This window comes from Schistocerca nitens, chromosome 12 (genome assembly GCF_023898315.1).
Source record: "Schistocerca nitens isolate TAMUIC-IGC-003100 chromosome 12, iqSchNite1.1, whole genome shotgun sequence".
NCBI lineage: Eukaryota > Metazoa > Arthropoda > Insecta > Orthoptera > Acrididae > Schistocerca > Schistocerca nitens.
In genome coordinates this window covers 24,964,924-24,979,186 of record NC_064625.1, presented here as the reverse complement: position 1 = coordinate 24,979,186, position 14,263 = coordinate 24,964,924, and positions in this window count along the sequence as shown.

Below are 14,263 nucleotides of genomic sequence, written 5' to 3'. Positions count from 1 at the left end.
TTTTAACGCAATTTGGGAGCACAGATCCTGAGAAATCAGTATCTAGAACAACCACCTCTGGCCGTAATAACGGCCTTGATACGCCTGGGCATTGAGTCAGAGCGAGCTTGGATGGCGTGTACAGGTACAGCTGCCCATGCAGCTTCCACACGATACCACAGTTCATCACGAGTAGTGACTGGCGTATTGTGACGAGCCAGTTGCTCGGCCACCATTGACCAGACGTATTCAATTCGTGAGAGATATGGAGAATGTGCTGACAGGACAGCAACCGAACATTTTCTGTATCCAGAAAGGCCCGTACAGGACCTGCAACATGCGGTCGGGAATTATCCTGCTGAAATGTAGGGTTTCGCAGGGATCGAATAAAGGGTAGAGCCATGGGTCGTAACACACCTGAAATGTAACGTCCACTGTTCAAAGCGCCGTCAATGCGAGGAAGAGGTGACCCAGACGTGTAACCAATGGCACCCCATACCATCACGCCGGGTGATACGCCAGTATGGCGATGACGATTACACGCTTCCAATATGCGTTCACCGCGATGTCGCCAAACACGCATGCGACCATCATGATGCCGTAAACAGAACCTGCATTCATCCGAAAAAATGACGTTTTGCCATTTGTGCACCCACGTTCGTCGTTGAGTACACCATCGCAGACGCTACTGTGTGATGCAGCGTCAAGGGTAACCGCAGCCATTGTCTCCTAGCTGATAGTCCATGTTGCTGCAAAAGTCGTCGAACTGTTCGTGCAGATGGTTGTTGTCTTGCAAACGTCCCCATCTGTTGACTCAGGGATGGAGACGTGGCTGCACGATCCGTTACAGCCATGCGGGTAAGATGCCTGTCATCTCGGCTGCTAGTGATACGAGGCCGTTGGGATCCAGCACGGCGTTCCGTATTACCCTCCTGAACCCACCGATTCCATATTCTGCTAACAGTCATTGGATCTCGACCAACGCGAGCAGCAATGTCCTGATACGATAAACCGCAATCGCGATAGGCTACAATCCGACGATCTTTATCAAAGTCGCAAATGCGATGGTACGCATTTCTCCTCCTTACACGAGGCATCACAACAACGTTTCACCAGGCAACGCCGGTCAAGTGCTGTTTTTGTATGAGAAATCGTTTGTAAACATTCCTCATGTCAGCACGTTGCAGGTGTCGCTACCGGCGCCATCCGTGTGTGAATGCTCTGAAAAGCTAATCATCTGCATATCACAGCATCTTCTTCCTGTTGGTTAAATTTCGCGTCTGTAGTACGTCATCTTCATGGTGTAGCAATTTTAATGGCTAGTAGTGTAATTCCCTTCTGACTGCACACACTTTTTCCAGCGCTTCTGCTATTGATGGTAACATTTCTAGAATTCATCTTCTATAATATCCTCCAAGACTCTCGTCACAGCTTTTTGGACATCTTGTGTTGTTTGAAAATGGTGTCCATAGACCGCCGTTTTGACTCTTGGAAATAGAAAAAAGTCGCACGGAGCGATACCTGGTGAATAAAGTGGCTGTGGTAGTACTGAAAATTGTTTTGAGGTTAAAAATTGCTGTACTGACAGAGCAGTTGGGATGGCGAATTATAGAGATGCAGAATCCAGTTATCTGCGTTGTTGTCACGGACACGAAGAACTCTTTTACGAAGTTTTTCCAAAATTTCTTTGTAGTAATATTGGTTAACTGTTTGTCCAGGAGGCAGCCACTCTTTACGAACAATTCCCTTGGGATCAGAGAAGCACACAAGCATGCATTTCACTTTTGACTTTGACAGGCAAGATTTTTTTTTTTTGGTGTGGGTGATCCCTTTGAGCACCATTGCGAACTTTGGCGTTTTGTCTCTGGATCGTACTGAGAAAACCAACTTTCATCACCAATGATAACACGGCTCAACAATTCTGGATTGATTTCCGTTTGCTCCAACAGATCGGCTGCCACGTTTTTTCCGTGTTTCTCGCTCTTGTGGTGTGAGAATTTTGGGAACCATTTTTGCACAAATCTTTCTTTTTTTTAGACAACATAATTGTGTGGAGATAACAGCGATTAATTAATTTATAATCAATTATTCAAAGTGACAGTGACAATCGCATTAGTTACCAACCGTACACAGGCATGGTGACGACTCCAGCGAGCGACCAAATGGTGTAAATTGCCCTGAAGATGACCCGCTAGGCGCTTCAGTCGGGAACCGTGTGACCGCTACGGTCGCAGGTTCGAATCCTGCCTTGGGCATGGATGTGTGTGATGTCCTTAGGTTAGTTAGGTTTAAGTAGTTCTAAGTTCTAGGGGACTGATGACCTCAGATGATAAGTCCCATAGTGCTCAGAGCCATTTGAACCATTTTTTGACCCCATCGCGGGTTGAAACCGGCTGGCGGTAAAATAAATAATGCGATTGTGACTGTCACTTTGAGCAATTGATTACAATTGATTTCTCATACCAAGATCTTCAGTTATTATTAGACGAACCGTTTCTCGATTGATGTCCAGTTCTTCTGCAACCATTTTCACGGATAATCTTCGATCAGATCATACGAGTTCACGCACCCGGGCCAAGTTGACATCCGTCCGTGAGGTTGATGGTCGTCCACTGCGGTCTTCATCTTCAACATTCGTTCTGCCTTCACTAAATACTTTATGCCAGCGAAAAACTTGAGCTCTTGACATAACCTCCTCTCCAAAAGCCTTCTGAAGCTTACCGTAAGTTGTCGTCGCGTTTTCACCCAATTTAACGCAAAAAGAAATGGAATACCGTTGCGCAATATTATGCGGTTCCATTTCCGTGACGAGACACACAAACACGTTGTAAGACGTCGTGGTCTCCTGACCTTCATTGCTTACATATTCCGCCCTCACAATCATATTCCGCACATCAAGACGCTTCATTCGAACACAAACTCGATAAGTTAAAGTCAATGTTGTATGAATTCATGTAAATGATACGCAAATAACAAGTGCGCACTGGGGTTGAAATACTCGAGGCTGGCGTACACACATACATTCCAGACACGACGGTCACAGGAACTTTTAGTTCGAGAGAGGCAGACCGCACGCCGGGTGGCCGATCCCTTCGGAGGACGAGTCAACCTCGATCGCCCATGGAGCAGACAGCGTGTGCCCGAGTGAAAGGGGGAATGACCCTGTGTTTGGCTTAAAAGCAAATTCCGTTACATTGTGTGGGAGCTTCCAACATACGCATTCTTTACACATAGCACGCAGTTTCAGAGATTTTCACAGGGAGACAGCAAACGCGAAATGCTGATACTATAGATTTCCGGACTGGTCGCCTTAAACGTCATTCTCCCGTTATAGAAGAGCAATGCTGATTGGCAGTCGATATTTCTGACGCCTTGAGCTGAAGGAGTAATGGAAGAGACCGAAAGATATACCCCTTCACGTCTGGTGTGGAGAGGCGCCATTCCGTTGTCGCTCTTGGAGTGAGGAACAAGTCTCTTCTCAGTACTTCACTGGGAGAGCACCTCTGTCGAGAGCGAATTGAAGTGCGACTCTATATTGATTCCTTGCGGTTAAGTGTTGTTAACTGTGTTGGCCGACACACTTATTGTGCGGTGTGAACAGACAGAGTTATAGTTAAACGCCTGCGACCAAATTTTTGAGTGGCATCGCGGTGGACTGGTTATCTGACTGGTGTACCACGCCAATAGTTAGACTAGGGGCGAATAGGAGTCCTTGACTTCATTAAGCCGTAGGGAGAGTTTGATTGGCGAAGGTCAATCCAGATAGAACGAGAGTTATCTTATTTATCAGCAGCGAGCGGCGCAGACAGCAGTCATCACAGCTTACGGTATTGTGCGCTACAGCTATTGCGAGCCCCATATTTCCTCCACAAGAGTACACTTCACTGCATTTCACACGCGCCAGCCTCGACCGTACCTAGCAACATTCTAAAGGATAATTATTCGAGTTGAGTAGGCGCGCCTCTCAGCCATTCTGCCAAGTCAATAACAATCTTAAACTTTGTATAGAAATTTCATTAGCGAATTCTATCCTTGAGAGTTAACTTCACATTCAGAAAAGAACCAGGATATAACTTGTACAATTCATAACTAAAAGCGCCATTGTGATTTCTCAGAATTTTTGCAAAATAAATAATAATTTTCGTTAGTTTCATGCTTTTCTTACACTAACTAGCACTACTCCAGTACCCAAGTATCCCACTAGTTACGTAAGAAATTTTGTGAATTTTTGTGTAATTTCCTTACAGTGGACGACTCCAGAAGATATTTATTGCTGAAAGTTTTTCAGGCATTTCTCTTTAGAACGTTAGGAGCGTCTGTCTGACTTCTGTAGTAGTGTGGGGGTCGAAATTGCATCTTGCAGGAGCCACAGGGTAAAGGGTACATCTCAGATTAATCCGTTGCGCAGAATAACAGAATAGCAGATGAACCCCCCCACACACGACAGAACGTGTTATTACAGCACAGCTCACGACTGAACTGTTGCATCGGTGTGCCGCTTGGACTAGAAGCAGCTTGCAGACCATGGTCAAAGATATTGTGCCTACGCAAGCCTGCACGGTTGCCACATCTGCGAAGAAAATCAGTCTCAGTACTTTATTGTCGCGCCTCGTATGCTGCAGAGACGCTCTCAAAGCGAAATTTTTAGATGACTCTATACCGTAGCGACCGAGATACCCGCAGGGGTACAGACGTGTGAGCCACTACGCCGGACTGCTAGGCTAGGCTAGGATAGACAAGGCAACACTAGCCTAGCGCGCACCGTCGCTTTGCTACGCGCAGCCGGTTTAGCTCTCCCTGGCCCGCAGTTCTCTCTCCAACGCGGCCGCCCCCTATATCCTCGCCTCTGTTTCGCCTTGCCCTGCCCTGCCGCTGCGAAAATTACCCGCCTTTCTGCCGCGCCGCTTCGCAATCAGCAATCGCAAAAAAAGTGGTGAAGGTGTCGGCGAGTACACGGCAGGGAGCGGGGTGGCACACTTCCTCTCCGCCTCTCTCCCTCTCTCTCTCTCTCTCTCTCTGCCTCCCCCTCTCTCCCTCGCCCTTCCTTCCTCCCTCCCTCCCATCCTCCCTCCCTCCCCACCACTGGCGACACTCTAAAGCGTCGGGCCCGGCTTTTATTCGGCGCGCTCTTCCTGTCTTTTTCTCCTTTTTTCTACGATTACTATGCGCCCCCAGTCTGGTGCTGTTGCTGCTTCTGCCGCTGTTTGGCCGGCGAAAATTCTTTCGTCGCCCCGCTGCGACGGAAATGATGCTCCAGCGGAAGCGACAAAGGCCGGGCAGCCGACGCTCACGCGCCACGTGGATTCCACGCGCGCGCTTTCCACACGTGAACTCACATCCAGCAGCTCCGTGCAATGCAGCGAGCTGATACTAGACAAATCTGCCTAATCTCGCTACTTTCCTTAAAAAAGGCTCTGCGCATATACTGCTTCGGATCAATCCCAAACGTGGTTCTGTGAGGCAAAGCGTTCATTTCAAAACCGAGTGTGGTAGCTCCGCAAAAAAACTGCGGTCTCCAGTAAGAGAAAAGTTAATAACTCCACCAATAAATGTAGATGGTCCCTGGAGAAACACTCGCCCACCAGTACCTTGTAATGGCACTTGAATTACGTAACCATTACGGTACCTCACCTGAACCTCTCGATACCAGCAATATTTTACTGTATTTCTGTAAAGTAGTTAACATATTTCTGTGAGAACATTCAGATTTGATTTAATTAATGTAGAGATACTTTGATACATCGATATGTTTATATGTTGCAATGATATTATTCTTATGTGTATTCACTATGACCTTTGTCGTACTTGTAACTCTGATTTTTGGGCGCGTAAGTTAGTTAGTTAGAGAGTCTGACCTTGAGAAAGTTAGTTAGTTAGAGAGTCTGACCTTGAGAAAGTCAAGTCTTGGACGTCATGTTGGAAAGACGCATATTGTAGTTAGCTTATAAAATATGAGGAAGATGTTTTCAAGTATGTTTTGTATTGTGAAGTGATCTTTTGTGTGTTACGTGATATTGCAACAAAAGCAATAAAAAGGAAGTGTCCTGCAAAAGTGTAATCTTCAAGAATGGTTTGTGAAACACATCTATAAAACTTTTGAATATAGCAGAATAAAACCTAGGCCTCTTTACATCCGAGCTTGGAATCACCACCACCTAGATTTTCGACGATTAAGCCATTATTTTACAACGAGACCAGCGTGGGAAACACGAAAAGATGAGTGCCTAATTTATTCATTATTACATGAAATTACTTTATTAACTGTGCCCTAATGACAACTGCCACATAATAACTTTGTTGTTGCCCGAAAATGCAGTATTTAGCAGCGTGAACAACGGTGTCCGGACATTTGCCACACCGGACATTTGCCACACCGGACATTTGCCACGGTTTTACCTGCTCCGAAGAGTCGGGTCCCTTGTCCCCCCCCCCATCCTCCTCCTCCTCCTCCTCCTCCTCCTCCTCACCTGGCCGCCCAGTTGTGTTGAGCGTATTAGAACATCTCTGTGGACCACCTGACGATGCAGCTCTGAAAGTGAGAAAGCAAGTGGAAAGGGCGGAGAGAAGGTCTCGAGAAGAAACTACACAGTTATCGGAGATACACGCGGATGAAACGGGAAATCTACGTAATACAGTTTGTGACTTTGTTACAGTGATGCCTAATTCAGAATCTATGAAGAGAACCAACAACAGCCTAAGAACTCTTATGAAATTGATCTTCATGAAGATCTATTAAAAATGGGAGATGGCAGTAGTTTTCTTCTGGAAGACGATCTATTAGAGGCGAGAATAATGATTTTTAGTGGAACCAAAGGAAAAGAAATTTAAAAACATGTGCGTTGGCTTGCTACGTTTACCTGTATTAACGTGCCACAGCAATGCCTCTGCGACGTGGTTACCGTCGTCGCTGGCGGCGCAGCGTTCCTGTTTATCGTGCTTTGAAGGCGATAGACATTGATCTTTCTGGACAGTTTAATAAACAACAATTAATTGGAGGTCCAAATGTATTTCGTGGACTTCGCCTGAACTTTACATGTGATGTACAAGCCGTGTTTGGAGGTAGTACATGGCTCACACTTGCTGTAGTGTGGGGCAATCATTGTGATTATGGTGGCCTTGAAGCTTTCCCAGATGCAAATATTCCTACATGGAAGACGTGGAGTATAGCAGAGACAACAGGCCAACAAAAGTTCCATATGGTACACTTGTTCCCAGTATGCCATTTGTGTTGAGTACTAGAAGGAAGAAGAAACTAAACGCCGAAGAGTATCTGTTTATATGGGCTAAAGTTGGTAATGGAAATTGTAAAATAAAGATAAATGGTGACTGTATGTTATATTACAGACAATAAAGTTTGTCCTACCCGAGAACCATCCTTATCTATCCCGTGAGATTTTTTTTTTTAAATTAAAAACAATATTCACTTAAAAGACTGTGGCTGAACGCCTGTTGGTTGCTTGCTAGGCGGGTTTACCTTGAGCGGGACTTAGTCGCTGCGCTGGCCGCTTCGCGGCTTCTGATTGGCTAGCAGGCTGTAGCGCGCAATTCGAACCGTGGCGCGCATTCAAATCGGGGGGAACACGCAGTTTGTACTGACCTTCACCATACACGTAGACTTAGGAGGCCCGATTAAAGAAACAAACACTCTTCCTATTGTATTTGCACTGCTCCCTAAAAGGAAGAAAGACACATCTGTTCGTCTGTTTCGTCTGATAAAACAGGCAGTCTCTGAATGGTGTCCTAAACAAGTAAAGGTGGACTTTGAGGCAGCTGTGATATTGGCCATTCGTCAAGTTTTTCCCACAACTGTAATAAATGGATTCTATTTCCATATGAAGAAGACTTTATGTAGAAGAATTCGAGTTCTCGGTCTAACTGAGGACTACCGCTAGAACGAGGATTTAAGACTTCACGTCAGCGTGTGTGCAGCGCTGGCAGTTGTAAAACCGGAGAACGAAGGCAATGGATGGATTGAGATTCATGCAGAAGCTCCTGATAACGGAAGGTTCTCTCATTTCCTTGACTACTTTGTGGATAACTGGCTAGAGAATGAGGATATCGCAATAGAAATGTGGGACTGTTACGGAAAAAGGCACCGAACGACGAATGCTGTTGAAGGGTGGCAAAACAAAATAAATAGTATTATAGGAAACCCTCACCCTAGAATCAACTATTTGGTGGAGTGCTTGAAAAAGGAAGCAGAGCTCACAAACTGCATGTACATGAAATTGGAAATGAATCTTGAAGGTAAGAAGAGGAAGAAGTAGTACTTGGAGCTGGACGACAGGATAGAGAGAATCGTAAAGAATTATGAAGAGACTGGCAACATTAGGCCTTGCTTGAAAGCCATTGCCCATATTCAGAAACTGGACTAAAATACGTTAAAAATGTATTAAAAGCTATGAAGACCACTGAGTCCTCGCAGATTACTGAGATAAATTTTTAAAACATTGAAGCAGCATTATCGGAGCTAATATTACGTTGTAATTGTAAATAAAGTGTAAATTAGTTCAGCGTGTTTAGGCTGATTTTACACACGCCAGAATGGTAGATGGTCATTTATCATTTTCACGGTCCAAAGCGTGTGCAAAGTATGATGCGAATCAGCCTTTAATGTAAAAATTAAAAAGTGTTTCAAGCCTCACAAAAGTATCCCTATTGTTGTCACGTTAAGATAACTTTTTTCTACCTTCCAATATTATGGCCATACTATTAAATAATTGTGAGTTCTAAAATAATTTTCTGAAGCTTCAGAATCGCAACTATCACCTAAAATATCATGGTTTGTTAAACTGATAGTATACGCTTTTGTAAAAGAAAATGGGAACTGAACCTTTGAATTGCACCTAAAATTGACATCCCAAAACTGATCTGATCCTAAGGGTGACAATTTTGGCACCTCAAATATTTTTTATTTAAGGTTAGCTGCAAACATTTATAGTAGATGTAAATCTACTTAAGTACATTTAGATATAGTCCTTTAAAAATTAAAATTTCTTACTAAATTGTTGATTATCTTTAAACAGGCCAGTAAAAGCAAGGAGCTTACTACTGAAAATTAATTGTTACTAAAGAACAGCAGAAAGAAATGTATTAGACCTACTTTTCTTATACATTAGAGACTTTTTGAAAAGATGTTTGATCATTTCGTCTGTCACTGACAGTGTAATTTCAGTTGCTTTGCAACACCAGGGATATCTACTTCTAATTTATGTTTGCAGCTGCTCTCATTTCGAATTCTGGAATATTTACTTCGTCTTCTTTGGTGAAGGAATTTTGGAAAATGCATTTACTAACTCCACCTTCGTGGCACTGTCTACAGTAACATTACCGTCGCTGTCGCACAGTAAAGGTACTTACTGAGCCTTTCCGCTGGTTTACTTAATATGGGACCAGTATCTCTTTGGATTTTCCGCCACATTTCTAGAGCGAGTTTCGTTGTGGAAGCTATTAAATGCATCTCGCATGGAAATCCGCACCAAATTTCGAGCTTCAGTAAAACTTCACCAATCTTGGAGATTTTGCGCTCGTCTAAATTATACGTGCCTTTTGCGGTGCTCCTGCAACAGCTTTCTGTCGTGTTTTGTGTACCATGGGGGATCAGTTCCGTCTCTTATTAATTTATTTGGTATGAATATCTCGAGTGCTGTTGATATTATTTCTTTGAACTTAAGCCACATATGGTCTTAATTTACATAGTTGGGAAGGACTGGAGACTACCTCTTGGAAAGACGTCACCCGAATTTTTAGCTGCTTTTATAAATAGATATATTTCGCGTTTAGTTTTGGTGAATTTTTTTGTTACGGAAGTGAGCCTCGCTAAGACTGCGTGTTCACAAATCCCTGTATCCGTCGTGATGCTCAGGATTATTTGTGGCTAAGAGGTCAAGTGTGTTTTCGTAACCATTTACAAATGGTTCAAATGGCTCTGAGCACTATGGGACTTAACATCTGTGGTCATCAGTCCCCTAGAACTTAGAACTATTTAAACCTAACTAACCTAAGGACATCTCACACATCCATTCCGGAGGCAGGATTCGAACCTGCGACCGTAGCAGTCGCGCGGTTCCGGACTGAGCGCCTAGAACCGCGAGACCACCACGGCCGGCGTAACCATTTACAATTTGAATGGCCTCGTCAACTAATTGTTAAAAATAATTTTAAAAAAAGCATTTAGAACAATTACGGAAGTTGTTTTCTATTTACAGTAGGGTATGAAAGTGTATTTTTTCGGTCCGCAGCTCGTGGTCGTGCGGTAGCGTTCTCTCTTCTCGCGCCCGCGTTCCCGGGTTCGATTCCCGGCGAGGTCAGGGATTTTCTCTGCCTCGTGATGACTGGGTGTTGTGTGATGTCCTTAGGTTAGTTAGGTTTAAGTAGTTCTAAGTTATAGGAGACTGATGACCAGAGATGTTAAGTCCCATAGTGCTCAGAGCCATTTCAACCATTTTTTAGTTATTTCAGTGTCATCAATTGCTTTGCAGATTGGGACACGTGAACGTCTGTATCTTCTCATGTAGCGAGGCATCGTCGTTCGGTGTTGCTGCTCGAGCGGCTGCAAGACGACTAACGTCTTTTCATAGATATGTCCACTTATATAGCTGCGCGCGACCTTAACCTTTGACCCCGCGCTGATAACCACCGATAGAGCACGTTATTTAGAACTGAGCGCGAAAATGAGTGCTTAGAATACCGAATGTTTAGCGTTACCTGTAATAATTAGCTAAATCCAGTAGACAGCATATTTGTAGTTATTTTGTTCTTTTTCGGATTTTCTGATTTTATAGTCTTTTATTACATATGTGAATTTATATTGTTTTTCTCCTATAGCATGGAGCAACTTTCCAAGAGGTATAAGATGTCTGGTCAGATCCAAATTTTGAAGCTTTGGTGCAAGCGCAGTTACGTGACATACGTGAATGGGGGAATAGGAACGACTTATGACGATTCTTGTGCTGATCCTGATTTTGTTGTAGCTGATGTTCATCATCAAACTGTGTGTGACACTAGTGAACGAAATGCTTTATTGGAAAAAGATCCTCTTGTGATCTGTACCACCGGCCGGGGTGGCCGAGCGGTTCTAGGCGCTACAGTCTGGGACCGCGCCAACGCTACGTCGCAGGTTCGAATCGTGCCACGGGCATGGATGTGTGTGATGTCCTTAGGTTAGTTAGGTTTAAGTAGTTCTAAGTTCTAGGGGACTGATGAACTCAGACGTTAAGTCGCATAGTGCTCAGAGCCAGTTGAACCATTTTTTTTATCTATACCACAGATGTGTTAGTTTTAGTTAGCGTAAACAACAAAGCCGTTATACATGCCGAATAGTGTTAAATTATAATATGGATTAGCTTCCTTTTCACTTAATTTTTGTCAACTAAATGTGGAATTACGTCATAAAAAACGTACCTAGTTACGCACATTTAAGAGATATTTCTGGTGAAGCATTGAACACACTGTGTTGTTGTTGTTGTTGTTGTTGATGATGATGATGATGATGATGATGATGATGATGATGATGATGTGTTTTTCAGTGCGAAGACTGGTTGGATGAGCTCTCGATGGTACTCTGTCCTGTGCGAGCTTCTTTATCTCTGCATTCAGTATTTTGCGGACTATAAAACGCACTTTTCTGTTTGAAACATTTCCTACAAAATTCAGGTGCGTCTTGTACTCTAAAATAACATAAAAATCTCCAGTTTTTGACTGAAAATTCCCGCCAGTATTAAAAATGGCGACACATTCATTGCGCGCTAAACCTGTCTCTATCTGGCAACACTGGATTCAATTGGCAGCAACTGTGCACCGATGCGACGAACATGACTTGCGAGGATCCATAAGCTTGCTAACATTGTCTTCCTCGCGCCCTGCCATCACAAACCCAAAACACTGTTTAGCCTGTGATGCGTCATTGCAGCCTACAGTGCCAGGGAACTTGAATTGAAAGTGATTTTTGCTATATGTAACAGTACAATGTTTCTGTTAGTAGCTAGTTTTGTAATGGGAAGAAGAAAAAGTATTCATATGATGCTGGCTATAAATTGGAAGTATTCAGAGGAACATGGAAGCATAGCAGCTGAGCGGCATTTCGGTACTCCACCAACAGAGAGTGGCGGGCTAGTAAAGAACTGAAAGAAAACGACGAAGACTGAATGTGCAGAGGACTGAATGCAAACTGGCCTAAACTAGAACCGACAAAATGGAACTGTAATTAGTACAAAAATGATTCAAATACGCACTCGTAAGCTAGCGCCGTAGTGGAACTCAACAGACTTTAAGGGTGCGGTTGGTTGGTGCTACACGTTTCTGAAACGTCATGGACTTGGCATGCGAACCAAAACGAATACATCTCAGAAAATGCCACAACAGTATGAAGAGAAAATATTAGCTTTTCACCGCTTTTATTCAACATCGAAAGAAAACCGGTGTGCAACTAAACCAGATACCGAATACGGACAAAACTCCTCCGACATTTGATGTGCTGAGTAACAGAACTTTTGCCATGAAACGTGCTAAAACTGAAAAAAAGCACTATACTGTTGTCGTTTCGCCGGCCGGGGTGGCCGAGCGGTTCTGGGCGCTACGGTCGCAGGCTCGAATCCTGCCTCGGGCATGGATGTGTGTGATGTCTTTAGGTTGGTTAGGTTTAAGTACTTCTAAGTTCTAGCCGACTGATGACCTTAGACGTTAAGTCCCATAGTGCTCAGAGCCATTTTTTGTTGTCCTTTCACGTAGTGCTGACAGTACTAAGCTTGAGCGAATGATCATCTTCAAGCGTAAAACAATGCCAAAACCTTCTAAAATACTGCCAGGCGTTCTAGTTCAGGTACATGACAAGGGTTGGGTGGACGAGGCTGGTATGAAGTCATGGGTTAACAGAGTGTGGGAGAGAAGGAAAGGTGCTTTACTGAAGAAGGGTTGTCTTCGTGCGCCAGATCAGTTTAGTAGACATTTGAAAAGTTCTGTGAAACAGAAACTGAGACGGGGAAGTACAGAACTTCCTGTTATTCCGGAAGGAATAACTTCAGAGTTGCAGTCACTTGATGTCTCGATAAATAACCCATTTAAAATTTATGTGAGGGAGGAATGGAGCAAATGGATGATGGATGAAGCCCAACACGAATTCACGACGAAGGGAGCTTTAAACCGACCTACAATAGAAAAAAAATGTGTCAATGGATTACACAGTCGTGGCGTAGAGTGAGAGAAGACATTATTGTTAAACCTTTGAAGAAGTGCGGCGTAAGTAACGCTCTGGAGAGCGTTGGAGACCATCTTATGTACGGAGAGGACGACGATGACGACGAACAGGAAGAAGAAGAAGAAGAAGAAGAAGAAGAAGAAGAAGAAGAAGAAGGAGAAGGAGAAGAATGTTCAGATGATTTTCAGGGATTTTAAAGTTCAGTTCGGTTTTATAAACTAAGATTTTTTTTAGTCTGGGTTTGGAACCTAATAATAAAAATTGTAAAAATGTTATTTTTAAAGAAATTGCTTAAAAAGTAAGTGCGCCTTATAGTCCGTAAAATACGGACTACCGGAAACCAGACTAGGCCATTTCCCATGAGTACATGGGTAGTACAGAGTGCAGTCCAACCAACTGTCTGAAGCTTTCAAGCCTCTCAATGTTTGTGATTTCATATCTCCTAAACTGCGTCATACAATGATAGTATTTTGCGGGTACATTCAGTGGTATAAATGGATACTGTCTGCAAATGTGTCGCGAATAAAGCATTGTTAAAGTGAAACGTCATGTTGATGCTGATATTTTACTGCATCAGCAGCGGAAAGCTAACAAGTGATAAACGTTTTTCCTGTTATCATTTTCAACTGGGTCACAGCGAGAAGAAACTTAGCAAAGATTTGAAATTAAGTGTAAAGTTTGTTGGAGGTCGCTAGGTGCTGTCACTTCAAGTACTGGGTGAATACGGTATTGGTGTTTTCAGCACTGTGAGTTACAGCGCCTCAAGACTTAGACGAAGCTTTGGCTTAAAATACTTGTCTTATTGGTTTAAACCTTCTACGTTTATTATGCCTCTCAAAAAGTAGTTTCTGACAGCAATTTAAATTTTTAAATTATGTCAGTAATGATAGGAAATATTGAAAATTATTTCTTTTTTTTTTTGCCCCGGAAAGCCCCTGGTTAGGCACTGTATGTGCATCTTTTCACAGATGGTTGCAGGACTTGGAGTGTTCAGTACAGAATGTCAAATCAAAACACCTTTCAGCCGTCTAAATTTCCAAATCGTTATTTTATTGGGTTACCAGTTTCGGCGATATATTACGCCATCTT